Source organism: Lagopus leucura, unplaced genomic scaffold (assembly GCF_019238085.1).
Source record: "Lagopus leucura isolate 7727_CA_CO unplaced genomic scaffold, USGS_WTPT01 Super-Scaffold_100001, whole genome shotgun sequence".
NCBI lineage: Eukaryota > Metazoa > Chordata > Aves > Galliformes > Phasianidae > Lagopus > Lagopus leucura.
In genome coordinates, this window is record NW_024962262.1 from 5,892,497 (window position 1) to 5,905,132 (window position 12,636).

General features: G+C 39.8%; 1 long non-coding RNA gene across 8 annotated transcripts in view; it reads right to left on the reverse strand.

Moving 5' to 3' along the window:
* The window catches only part of LOC122177799, a 44,283-nt gene extending 31,673 nt beyond the window's left edge, over positions 1-12,610 (reverse strand). For all 8 annotated transcript variants that reach the window (XR_006178153.1, XR_006178159.1, XR_006178156.1 and 5 more), the window contains exons 1-3: positions 12,303-12,610; positions 5,895-5,998; positions 1,567-3,027 (exon numbers count right to left, since the gene is read on the reverse strand). This is a non-coding gene — a long non-coding RNA (uncharacterized LOC122177799). The remainder of the gene's footprint in view (positions 1-1,566; positions 3,028-5,894; positions 5,999-12,302) is intronic.
* Between the last annotated feature and the right edge of the window lie 26 nt (positions 12,611-12,636).

Consider the following 12,636-nt stretch of genomic DNA (forward strand, 5'->3'; position numbering starts at 1 on the left):
AATATTGTCCTTTGCATAAATAAAAACTAGAAGACAGATGCATCATTTCCCCAGTTTTTATAATTCTGTGGCATTTATACATAAAAAGAGTATTTTGAAAATGATGCATAGCTCATTTCATTCATATTACAGAGCAAAATTACAAATTTTATGAATAGCCTCCAAAACGATTTTTTCTTTTTGTGATGATTCCATTGAAATGCATTTCAACTTTTCAGAACTTTACTGAAACAACCTAGCTGTCACTGGTGCTGACCATATCTAGAGTACCTTACAAAGAGTTCAAATGCATTTCTTAACTAGATTCTGGTGTTTAATGATCTATTCCAGTTATTTAAGACAGTATCTTTGCATTGTAAGTTTCAGGAGACTAAAGCAAAGGCTTACATTAAAAGCACTGCCCTTTTTTATGGCACTGAAGTTCTGAGGAAGAAGCGCTGTCCAAGGATGACACCAATAATTACAGTTAAATACGTCCATAAAAACAAGCAGAACAGAAGTCTCTGTTTCTGGACCCAAAGTATCTGATGGTACTAAATTATATATATACATATATATATATATATATATATATATATATATATATATATAAAAAATACTGAATTTTATATATATATATTAGTACTTCTCATTCTGTGGACTTTTAGCAAGACAAATGGTATTTTAGTGCTCTCAGACAATGGGTGTGTGTATATATATATGTATGGAAACGTCCCTATGCACGAGATCCGGTAATTTAACATCAAAGCAGACAAGTGTCATGAAAATGGTCTGGATTTGCATGCACCACAGAAAAGCCTGACAAACTGTACTACTCCTTACTGATAAGCATGGTTTGGTTTTTTTTGGAAATTCTCTCGTCTGACTAATGGTTGGAAGACCAAGCCTACAGCCAGCTAAACCTCTGCAGCTTGCAGTAAGAACACAAGAAAATAAACTCAAGTATGCACTTAAGTATTTATTTATGATTATTTTATTATTCTACTGCCAGCACTTTTTTTCTGGAGCTACACTGCCAACATTCCTCATGCAGAGTACGGCTGTAAAGCAGCTTCTACTGTGAAGTCGTTATTATGTTATTAAAATAATTGGATATCTAGAAAAAAAACAAACAAACAGAAAACACCCACAATATAAAATTAAATCCTGAGCCAATGTTACCACGTCAAAATTTAAGGATCCATCTTAACTAATTATTAACACTTACATCCATAACCACAGCCGTCTGTGGCGCTGCAAAATAATTAATCCCAAATATAAAGAAGCCCAACTCTGAAAAAGAACTCACAGCAAAAGGGAACTGTGTCATTATCATCACCATATCTCATCTTCACAAACTACTCCAGAGATCAGGAATTATCCCAGAATAATTTTCAAGACAAAAACTCCCTCTACACATCTTGTAGGCATGCATGCTACAGCACATGCCTTTTCATTTCAGAATACCTCACGTGCCAAATGACCAACATGAAGCCTGACAGGCTCTGACATGGCAATGCATGTATGCTAATTCAAATGAAATGGCAGCATACCTACATTTTAAAATAGCAAAGAGAAAACACTTACCTGAACTTGGCAAGGCACCTCTTAGCTGCATCAACACTATTGCACAAATGAGGACTCTTCCTTGCAAATACATTAGCTCTCTTCAGATCATTATTCTGTGGCGCAGGCTCCTCCAAATGGCAGAATGAATGTATTGCCATTATTGAGCATTTAGAGATAACCCGAAGAAAATAAAACCAAAAGCGAGAAATACAGAAGTATTATTTTAATTATGTAAGCTGCAAAGACTTTATCTGTCAAGAACTTGTTATTTATCAACAGCATTTAAAAACACCCAGAGGATACGTAAACACACTGATCAGTAAAGTAAGCATCAATGGCTTTCGCAATGAAACCAGATGGGCAGTTCATTTCAGCAGAGATGACTAAGTAAGGAACTTTCATTAAAAAGCTACTAAGGAGCATCACTAAAATAAGTTTTTAAGCTGCTTCTTTCACAGTGGACACTTCTTAAGGATATTTTCCTCTGGGAGCTTAAATGTATTTTTGCAACGTTTACTTGTAATTTAGAAATCTCTTTAAGTAGTTCAGTTATTCCTTCTGCTAAGAGTTATTTTGTAACTGCAACTACTGAATGACATCTACCATTATTACGCTAACGCATCTTTCTTTAGAAGACTGTCCTCCAGTTCCTCACAAATTTCTCCAATTTTACCAAACGTATACAGAATTTTACTTCGGATGCTTATTTAAAGACAAAAGTAAACACTTCTACTATAGACTCTTGAGGCACAACTTGACAAACCCTTATTTTTGTTGGAAGTGCCGAACAGATGACCCTCCTGCTGCTTATCTGTTCAGACAGGTAAAGATAGATAAGATGAATGTTGTTTAATGTGCCTACCTAGGTTCTGTGTGACCCTTCATAACTTTTAAGTCCACTACCCAATTTCAGTTTTGTGGAAGTGCAAGCAAAAAGCATTTCCAGTTTTGTATGTGTTCAGAGATGTCAGAATTCCAAGCACTGGACAGGTGAATAGAAAAGATAGAGCCACAAACTGCACAAACTGACTAAAGGCTGCAGCATGTACCCGCGCTATTAAAACATTAATACAGACATAATAGAAACAGCTTATAAACATCCCAGCACCAGCTGGTACCTCTAAGGCACATAGCTATGTAGGAAACTAGGCTCTATTAGATCTGTGTGCTCACAGAACTGCTTGACTGTACTCAAGTATTTACATCAGTTAGCCTGGCATTAAAATATGAATCCTTGGTCTGCAAATTCCAGATAAGTTCAGTTCAGAAGTGCAGCACATACACCAACTGACAGCTCTCAGTCTTCTGGCACAGCATCACCTCCTAAGCAGAGGCATTCTCAGCAGCTCAGCCTCTTCATTCTCTAGAACCACAGGAGGAACTGCATGTAGTCCTTGTGACTGAGGGGTCTTGAGAATTTGAGCATTCAATTTTTTGATTCTCTGATTCAATAATCAGATAATGTCCCATCTGCATTGTCTGAAAAGAACAGAATGTTCACAACATTCTCTGTGGCAAAGAGTAACGTAAAGAATTCACTCAGCTCCTTCATAGCACTTTTTATTTCTTTTAATTGCTTTCTATAGTTCCTAAAGACCAGGAGATCTATCTAGTCCTTACTACACCACTGACATCTTAGACCCTTTTTAAATAAAAACATAAAAGCAACCAAGTACTTCCCTGAAATACACTGCAGTAAGACAGGATAACAATCATGTGTCGATATTTAATATATTTGGAAGGGTCAAATATTGTACAAAAATATTTCCAGTCCCATGAATGAGAAAGTGATTTGGCTTTTTGCAGCGAGTCATTTTGAGACTTCCTCACTTATCACCAACTTTTCAGATAAAGGGTAGATGTGGCACTGAGGGACAAGGTTTGGTGGGGATGGTCAACAGTGATGGGTCAACAGCTGGACTGGATGACCTTAGTCATCTTTTCCAACCTCGATTCCATGATTAAAATAATTCATTTACAATACTACATGGCAGCAGTGAAAGAAGTATCATAGGTATACACGTTCCTCCCAAACGCAGCAAGGAAATCTGTATGAGTTCCCCATACATCTTAATGGGGAGGATCACACTACTGTCAGTCAAAACACAATTTCTTAAATAATGAAAAAGCATCCATCTTGAAACTCATTCAGCACATATTGTTTATTCAACTCAACCACCTGTGGCAACATCTATGTATACTCAGAATGTACACACGTTTGATAGTTTTTGAATACAGGAATTCCTTCTCACATGCAGAGTCCTTGCGTTGGAAGTTTTTGGGGCCTCAAACCTTTCTTTCTCAGACTGCTGACCTGCACTGATGGCTATGTATGACAGCCTCAGTGCCAAAAGTACCTGAAACAGCCAGAGTCAACTTGAGCCCATTGACACAGTTCAGCTGCAAATAAAAGCACTGCATTTGCTGGCACTATACTTTGACTAGTTCCAGAACCACAACCAAAACAACTGTATGCTAAGAATATAGAACTATATGCAAGGAATTCAATGAAATACACAAAAAGGCTTTTTTTTTTTTTTTTTTTAACTGTTTTAAATCTTACAAATTTGACCCAAGTTTTACCTCCATACTACAACATGACAGAATAAGTAAAACTAATTGCAACATCTGGATAGGGCTTAGCTTATTTAATTGTCGTTTTATAAATTAAATATCTATTTGCACAATACAAGTGTGATAATCATAACACTCTCATTGCAACTGACCTCAGAGGCAATCTAGTTAAACTTCCTGACCAAAGCAGCATTAATATATGAATACTCATTAATGACAGGTCGTACTCTTGACCTTACAGACCACTAATCACATGTAATCCTTAATGAAATGCATTCAATGGCCTTTGAGGGCATTACTTATCTGAAGGAGGATTTGTAAGACCAGCTATTTGCCACACTTTGTTTCTAGCTATGGTGTATCACAATACTTCCCAGCTAGGCCTGTGAACATCATCACACTTCAACAGTCAACATTTTGTAAGCAGATACTGCTTTGAGAGCAATTTTGGAACTGGGCTTGCCATACACAAGTAGCTGGTGGTCTACAAGAAAAGGATGGAGTGAAGCAGGGGTGATAAACTAGTAAGTGAGGCAGGAAGCACAGAGCTGAGTTCTGCCTTCAAGAATGTGTCACAGATGGAGGAACATAGGACAGAAAAATTAACACCACTGGCATCAACAATCCCCCTCCCATCCATACCGATGACCAAACTCCAGTACAATAAGTTTGGGAACCTCTGCTTTAGTACCATGGTTTTGTTTCATTCCTCTATTTTTGCTCTGATAAGGATCTCCATTTTGGATTTGTATTCCATTTTACACCTTTTTTTCATGCAAGAAGATGCAATTTAATATGGCATAACAGTGCTAGTAAAAAAAAACAAACAAACAAACCAAGAACAGCAACAAAACAAACAACACAGAGACAATTTAAAAAGTTGAAATATGTTATAAAGCACAATTACCCAACAACACAGTTACAAAAGAAATGCATATTAATTCAGTAATGCCCCTCTGTTCCGAAACATGAAATACAGTAATAGTTTATTTAACTGCACAGTTATGCATGAACTCTGCCAAGCTAATTAAACAGGAAAAAAAAAACCCTCATATTTTAAGATTTTCAGTATTTATATTAGCAGGTAATAAATAACTTCAGATATTAATACAGCATAATTAAAATTAAGTTTAAATAATGGAAAGAGAACTGAAGATCTTTCTTTGGTTCATTTATTAGGATTTCAGACTAATTTCTGTTGATTGCAGAGGCTACTGAAAGCCATAAACACGCTCTTTAAATGTTAACAACCACAAGAAAAAGAGCAGTGGGATGCACAAAAGAGAAAGACTGGCTGCAGACTGTAGCAGTTTTGATAACCTTATTCACGTGCCTAATTGAAAGGCATTTTTGAGTGTTTTAAGAAATACACTGACGATCTTTTAAATTGCTCTAAAATGGAACTTAAACTTGTCAAGGCATTACTCATATGCCTTCCCAAATCAGCTGTTAATAACATAACCACTGCTGCACGTAATGTTGCAACCATCTGACTTGAGCTACTAATTCTTCAAGTAGAAGGCACTCCAGAAAACCTAGTTTATACTCTTATATACCTGTAAAAAAAAAAAAAAAAAAATTAAAAAAAATTAAATTCACACCTTGCCATAGAACTTTCCTGCCAGTGTAGCACTGCATTAACCACACAACTAGGAAAGGCAGATGCTTAAAAAAATGCAGGTAGGAAGCCTCTGCAAAATAAAGCACCTGTAGCATCAAGTAAAACCTGGCAACCTGTGTGCAGCAGAACACAAATCAGACTGAGCACTGACCTGGCCTGGGAGTTCTGATGCAGGAAAGAAGCTCCAGCACTGACTGCACACACGAGGGGCCCGAGTCACTTATCAGCAAGAGATAGGCATCAAGCAAGCTAAAGCTGAAAATGAGAGATAGGACACATCCACAAAGTGAGAGAATATCTTCAACACAAAATTCCTACCTTGGATAACTTCATTTCACATTTCTGTCAAAAATATTTGATTTTTTTCTGATTAACAAAGACCGATTCTACTAAATATTAGAAGTTCCCTTTTACTGCCAACTTATACTGCTAGTTTAGAAAATGAAAATTCACTAGAGAATACCTGTTTCAACAAAAACAACTGCATTTGCACATTGGTGATAATCCTGTGTCTTATTAGACAGGAAGCTCGCAGCCTGAATGCCACCAATGAATGTCCTGGCACCTTGAGGGCAGATGGAACAAATGAGGAGGAGATGCTTTTGTGATATCACATGAAGACCCATCTGTGCAAACATAACGATGTTTGATGCTGCTGCCACATAAAAAGCACATTAGGAAATGGCCAAAGTGCAAAACCACTTTCTTAACAGCTTTGACTAGAAAACAAAACAATAGATTTGAAAGTTGGTTATGCCGTATTTCACACAGAGGACAACACCAGTATAAAGATGACACGACATCAGCACACCTCAAGAACCTCCTCATTAGCACACCATGGGTTATATGAAATTCAGCAGTTTGTCTGGTTAGTACCATTTTTGCTAACAGGAAGAAGCACTGTCAGGCTGAAAAGGAAAATTATAGCTACCTCCTTCTATTCTAAAGGCAAAGGTAGAAATTATGCTTTACGTATACCAGTTACTGAACATTATCAAAGCTTTGGAATGTATCGTGCCTAATTTTCAAGTGTAAAGAAAAGTTGAAAGATTTAGAAGGAAGAGGATCAAGTTGAGAGAATTGTGGTCAACAGCTCAGTGCCTGGATGGAGATCAGCAATAAGAGGTGCTCCCCAGGGATCACTGCTGGGACTGGTATTCTTTAGTACCTTCATAGACATTGACAACGGGATCAAGCACACCCTCAGAAAGCTTGTGGACGACACTAAGCTGTGGGGATGGGTCAACACACTCAAGGGACGGGATGCCATCCAGAGAGACCTAGACAGGTTGAGCAGTGGGCCCAGGTGATCCTCACATGGTTCAACAAAGCCAAGTGCGAGGTCTTGCATCTGGGTCCTGGCAAACCCTGCTATCAGTACAGGCTGGAGGATGGAAGAACAGAGCAAAACCAAAAAAAGGATCCAAAAAAACCTGCCAAAAAGGATCTGGGGGAACTGGTGGATGGGAAGCTGGACATAGACAGCAATGTTCCCTCACATAGAAAGCCAACCTTATCCTGGGCTGCATCCAAAGCAGCATGGCCAGCAAGGTGAGGGAGTGATCCTGCCCCTCTGCTCTGTGCTGCGAGGCCTCACCTGGAGTACTGCATCCAGATGTGGAGTCCTCAGTACAGGAGAGACATGGAGATGTTGGAGTGCATCCAGAGGAGGGGTACAAGACTGAGCCAAGGGATGGAACAGCCCCCTGTGAGGACAGACTGAGAGAGTTGGGGCTGTTCAGCCTGGAGAAGAGAAGGCTGTGGGGAGACCTGAGAGTGGCCTTTTAGTAAAGGGGGGCTGTAAGAAAGAAGGGGACAGACTCTTTAGCAGGGTCTATTGTGATAAGAGAAAAGGAAATGGTTTCAAGCTTAAAAAAAAGATACATTTAGGTTAGATACAAAGAAAAATTCTTTTAGAGCGAGAGTACTGAGGCACTGCTACAACTGGAACAACTGTGATGGATGCCCCATCCCTGGAGACTTCTAAGGCCAGGCTGGACCAGGTCCAGGGCAACCTGATCTAACTGTGGTGTCCCTGTTCACTGCAGAGGAGTTGGACTAGATGACCTTTAAGGGTCCTTTCCAGCACTAATGATTCTGTGACATGTAATTAGAACCAATTAGACCAGCAAGTTGCAATGCATGACAATGAAAGCGGTGATAAATACACACCAGCAAAAAAGTAGTAGTAAAATCTGGTTACAGCTAGAAGTTGAACTACTGATGTTTCAGGCACCAAGGGGGAAAAAAGTATTGAAAGTAACAGATTTTTATTTATTTATTTATTTATTTTCCTTCTTTCTCCCTCATCTCTGTCCCACATACAAGCAGCAAAGGAGCCAAGAGCTACAAAAAAAAAAAACAAACCAAAAACACTCCACAACCAGTTTGGGAATTTATCTATTTATTTGAGAAGGATGATGGCCTTCAGGTTTTGAGGGTGAGGTACCAACCACATGTATTACAGCAAAAACCACAACAAAATTCAATTGTGATGCAGCCTTTAAGCACCACCAGAAAATAAAACAGATACATAAGTACTCTCTCCAGCACTTCATAGGTATTCAGTTTGATTAACCTCACCTAAAGGAATTCAGATTCATCAACTGCTTCTAAATATGCATTAACACTAAGCCTAATGCTTGATTTTTAAGCTTAAACCTCAGGAAAACCTACAATCCAAAAACAAGGGGACAATTCAAGCTGAGGAAAGGTTTTGCTTACAGACAGATGTGAGCTCACATACAATTAGCCCCAGCAAGTTTAAAATACAACTTCCAAGACTAGTGCAATTCTGTGAGAAATTGGGAAAGCATACAGTTGTTGGCAATTCAAGGAAGATTAGATGGGAAAACTATTTTTAATTTCTTGAGAATAAGCTTTCTGTACATCTGTAAAGCACTTGCTGGAACGTTGATCCTCTGCTCATGCATAATGTCAGTAGCTGTAACACTACGGCATCTTTACATGGGATGATATTTGAAATTATTTGTAGAGAGAAAAAAAAAAATAATTCAAGTTTAAATAAGAAGACCACAAGATAATGGTTGCCAAAATCTACCCAAATGTTAGCATAAGTGGCTAAAAGCACTCCTGGGAAAAGTCTCGAATGGACAAGTAATATTCATCATACTGCCACCATCTGAACCAAGTTCAGCTGGCAAGATATTCAGAAACTTTCCAAGAGTCACAACAGCCTGACTTTTCAATACATTTAATTTCTTGATAATATGCAATAATCAAAACACGAGACTCCCAAAGTAACTCCCAATAAACTTTGAAAACAGAATGAAAGAATTGGGTACTTATTAAGAGAGTGGTACGTTGCATCCAACCCTGTGTGCTTGCACAGGTATGGTTTGGAGTTGATTTCCCTTTTACCAATACAGAGAAAAGAGAAGCAATAGAAACCAGCATCATCCCCATTTGCCTTCAGTAAAACACTGCCTTCAGACTTATTGCTGAAAAGCACCGCTTTCAAAACTCATGAATCACCTTCCTGATACAGTATCTTGGAACTCTGCCACAAGTCAATCATTTAGAAATACAATCACAACTAAGAGAAAAGAAACTACACCTCAGAAATCTCAGACTGTCACACAGAAGAATGGAAAAACCAGTACAAAACCTGAACTCAGGGGAAAGGGAGACCCAAATAAAAAAAGGGAGACCCAAATAAAACCTGCCTTTAGGAGAAACATCAGTTTCTCACACAGAAAAACAGTACGAGACTAGAAACCAACACATCTTGTTTGGACGTTAAATATATATATTTTTTTAATTATTATTTTGAACATAATTTAACCAGTACAACCTTAAACTTCCACACCATTTTTGAAGTCTTCACTGTTATAAACAAGTTAACCAAGATCTTTGCGTTTACCAAAACACAACTCCATTTGGACTGCTGTTATATTACCTCACACTGGGTTCAAGTCCATTCCTTACACCAGCGTTAAAATATTCATTCTACATAATGCTGACCTGCAGTAAGAGTAGCAATACAACCCCATTGTGTACTGCATTCAGTTTGGGCCCTTTGCTGCAAGAAAGGCATCGAGGCCCTGGAGTGTGTCCAGAGAAGGGCAGTGGAGCTGTGAGGGAACCAGAGCACATCTATGTCTAATGGGAAGAAGCTGGGGGAACTGGGATTGTTCAGTATGGAGAAGAGGATGCTCAAGGGAAACACTGCTCTCTGAAACTTCCTGAAGGGAGGTTGTAGTGAACTGGGTATTGGTCTCTTCTCTCACATACAAGATGGAACAGCCTCAAGAGCACCAAGAAAGATTTAGGCTGGATGTTAGGAAATGCTGTTTCTCTGAAAGAGTGGTCAGGCACTGGAATGGGCTGCTCAGGGAAGTGGTGGAGTCACCGACCCTGGAGGTATTCAGGAAATGTTCAGACGTTTGTTCAGGGACGTGGTTTAGTGAGAACTATTGGTGATGTGTGGATGGTTGGACTGGATGATCTTGTAGGTCTTTTCCAATCTTGGTGATTTTGTGATGCTGGCATATAGCCAAACTAGGGGGAGCATCCTATGGACAGCAATCACAACTGGAAAACATCACTGGTTTCATGATATTGAAGCCACATTGCATTAGGGATATACTCCTGAAAGCAATCCCAAAGCTACCAAGTTTTGATTATTGGTCCATACAAGCCATAGGACAGGGAGATAAATTCATAGGACAGGGAGATAATTCAAAGAGCACAGTGAAAACTAACAAAATGTGCTCAAGGTGTTTGATTCAAGATAGTTTCTCTCTCCGCTACAGTGCAAAGATGCTCCTGTTAAGGATGACAAAGTAAGAGCTGGGGTGGGGAAAAATTAATTAAAAAAACAAAAACAAAACACTTTTAACTGTGAGCAGCAAATAAATTTCTCCTCTTTGTCAAGGTTACACAGGTTACATGCTGTAGTAGGGAAACAACCCAGAATTTATTTTCAAAAGGTCAGAGGGAAAAAAGAGCCCTAAGAATATCTTACAAGAGGTTTCCACTGCAGAGAAAAGGATTTAAGCAGGTCAGCAGGTGACCAGATGAACCCAGCCTCATGTTTTGGCTACTGACTTCATAACAAAGATCTCCCTTTCTCCGGTTACAACACCAGAATGCAACAGCCAGGGCATGCCGTGTGTACATATCAACATCAGTAATGCTGGCAGCAATGCAAGAATCTAACTTGTGGACTTGAAGTTAGTCATGAAATGCAAGAAGGTTTACAACTGCAGTAATCTTGACTTTTTATACACAACAACTCAAAATTCACTCTCAAAATTGCAATCGTCACGACCGTAAACTCATCCTATACGCATATAACAATATTAATCATGTATTTAAGCACTAAACAGGGAAAAAAGAGGTATACATATAGCCAATTAGTTACTGTATCCGTCTTGCATTCTCAACAAGGCATTTCATGTGTTTAAATTTTAATTTCATATGGTTTTGGTAAAAGAAAAGAACAGTACAAGCAAACCCTGAACAACAAAACCTTTCAAGCAGAAGTTTCCAGTTGGTATCTCCCACTCTGCGTTCAGTTTCTCAGGAACCATCGGCCTTGCAGTGACAATCTGGTTAGAAGCACGCAGCCAACGGATATGTGATTTGCATGTGAAAATATTTTTAGAAGACACACATGAACAGCACATGTTCTCAGCCTGCATACAGTCTGCTATCTATACACACAGAGCATTATTTCCCCAAAGTTCAGAGTTAATTTCCAGATAATTATTCCATTCACTCTTTTGAAGTCGCAACGCATATCAGACCCTAAGCAGCACTCCAAACTGTATTTGAAACTCCTACTCTTCCCATGTTAACTAGAGCCAGTTTAAGAAGGTGAAGATGGAAATGAATAAAACCAGAAATAAGCCACGTGCCCATTGTACATTGTCAGTCAATTAAAACTAAACCAAATTTAGACAGACTGACACAACATGGAAACAATATTTGAATAACAGCAAGTCCAACTAGATCCCAGTCATGACCAGTCCACATCTGGAACATCCAAACCAGTTCCTGGTGACTCTGGAGTTTGCATCACACAATAACTATTACTTCAGTGCTGCTTTGTTCAGGCTGAACAAAAAAAAAGTTCTACTGCATTGTGAATTGAAAGCCTCCATTTCTTTTCTCTGCCAACACACAAACACTTCCCCACACACGTGGGAAATTCCCTCATTATACACAACAACTCAGCTCTGGATGCTTTCCTCGGCCCGAGCTTGCCTTGATTTGACTTGGATGTCTGGGAGGAACAGAAATGAACACCGGGAAATAACTCTGTGGCACCTCACAGCACATTCAAAACATCCGAGGTAGAAGTTAATTTATCAGGAATTAAGTTCACCGGGGGAACAAAACCAAACGGACACAACAACAACAAAGCGACCACCAAGCACAAACAACCACAGCCCCCAGGAAAAGGGAGGCATCGGCTGCCTTTAAAGCCTCAGCAGCATCAAGCCGTGAGTTCTCACTGCTCAGAGAACCAGAACCCACGCTGGAGCTTTTTCAAAGTCAGCCCAGACTAACAAGTGGGAAAAAAAAAAATCACCTGAATCCTTCTGAAGCACACAAAGCCAAGAGCTTTCCGAGAAGATGTGGGGCAGCACACACGTAAAACTTAGGCTTGGTGGAAGCCGAAAACAAAACCGCCGCTCCCTCCCACGGCCCGCCGCCCGAGAAGGGACAGCACGGAGCCGAGCCGCGCCCACCCGCCGCCGTTTCATCCTGAGGCTGCCCCGCGAGACACAACCGCAACAGCCACAGACCGACGAGCTCTGCGCTACCCAGGAGAAGCGAAAGCGGGCCCGGAACGCCGCAGCGGGAGCGAACACGGCAGAGCCGAGCGCCGCCCCAGAACCCCACCACCACTACCGCCGCCCCGA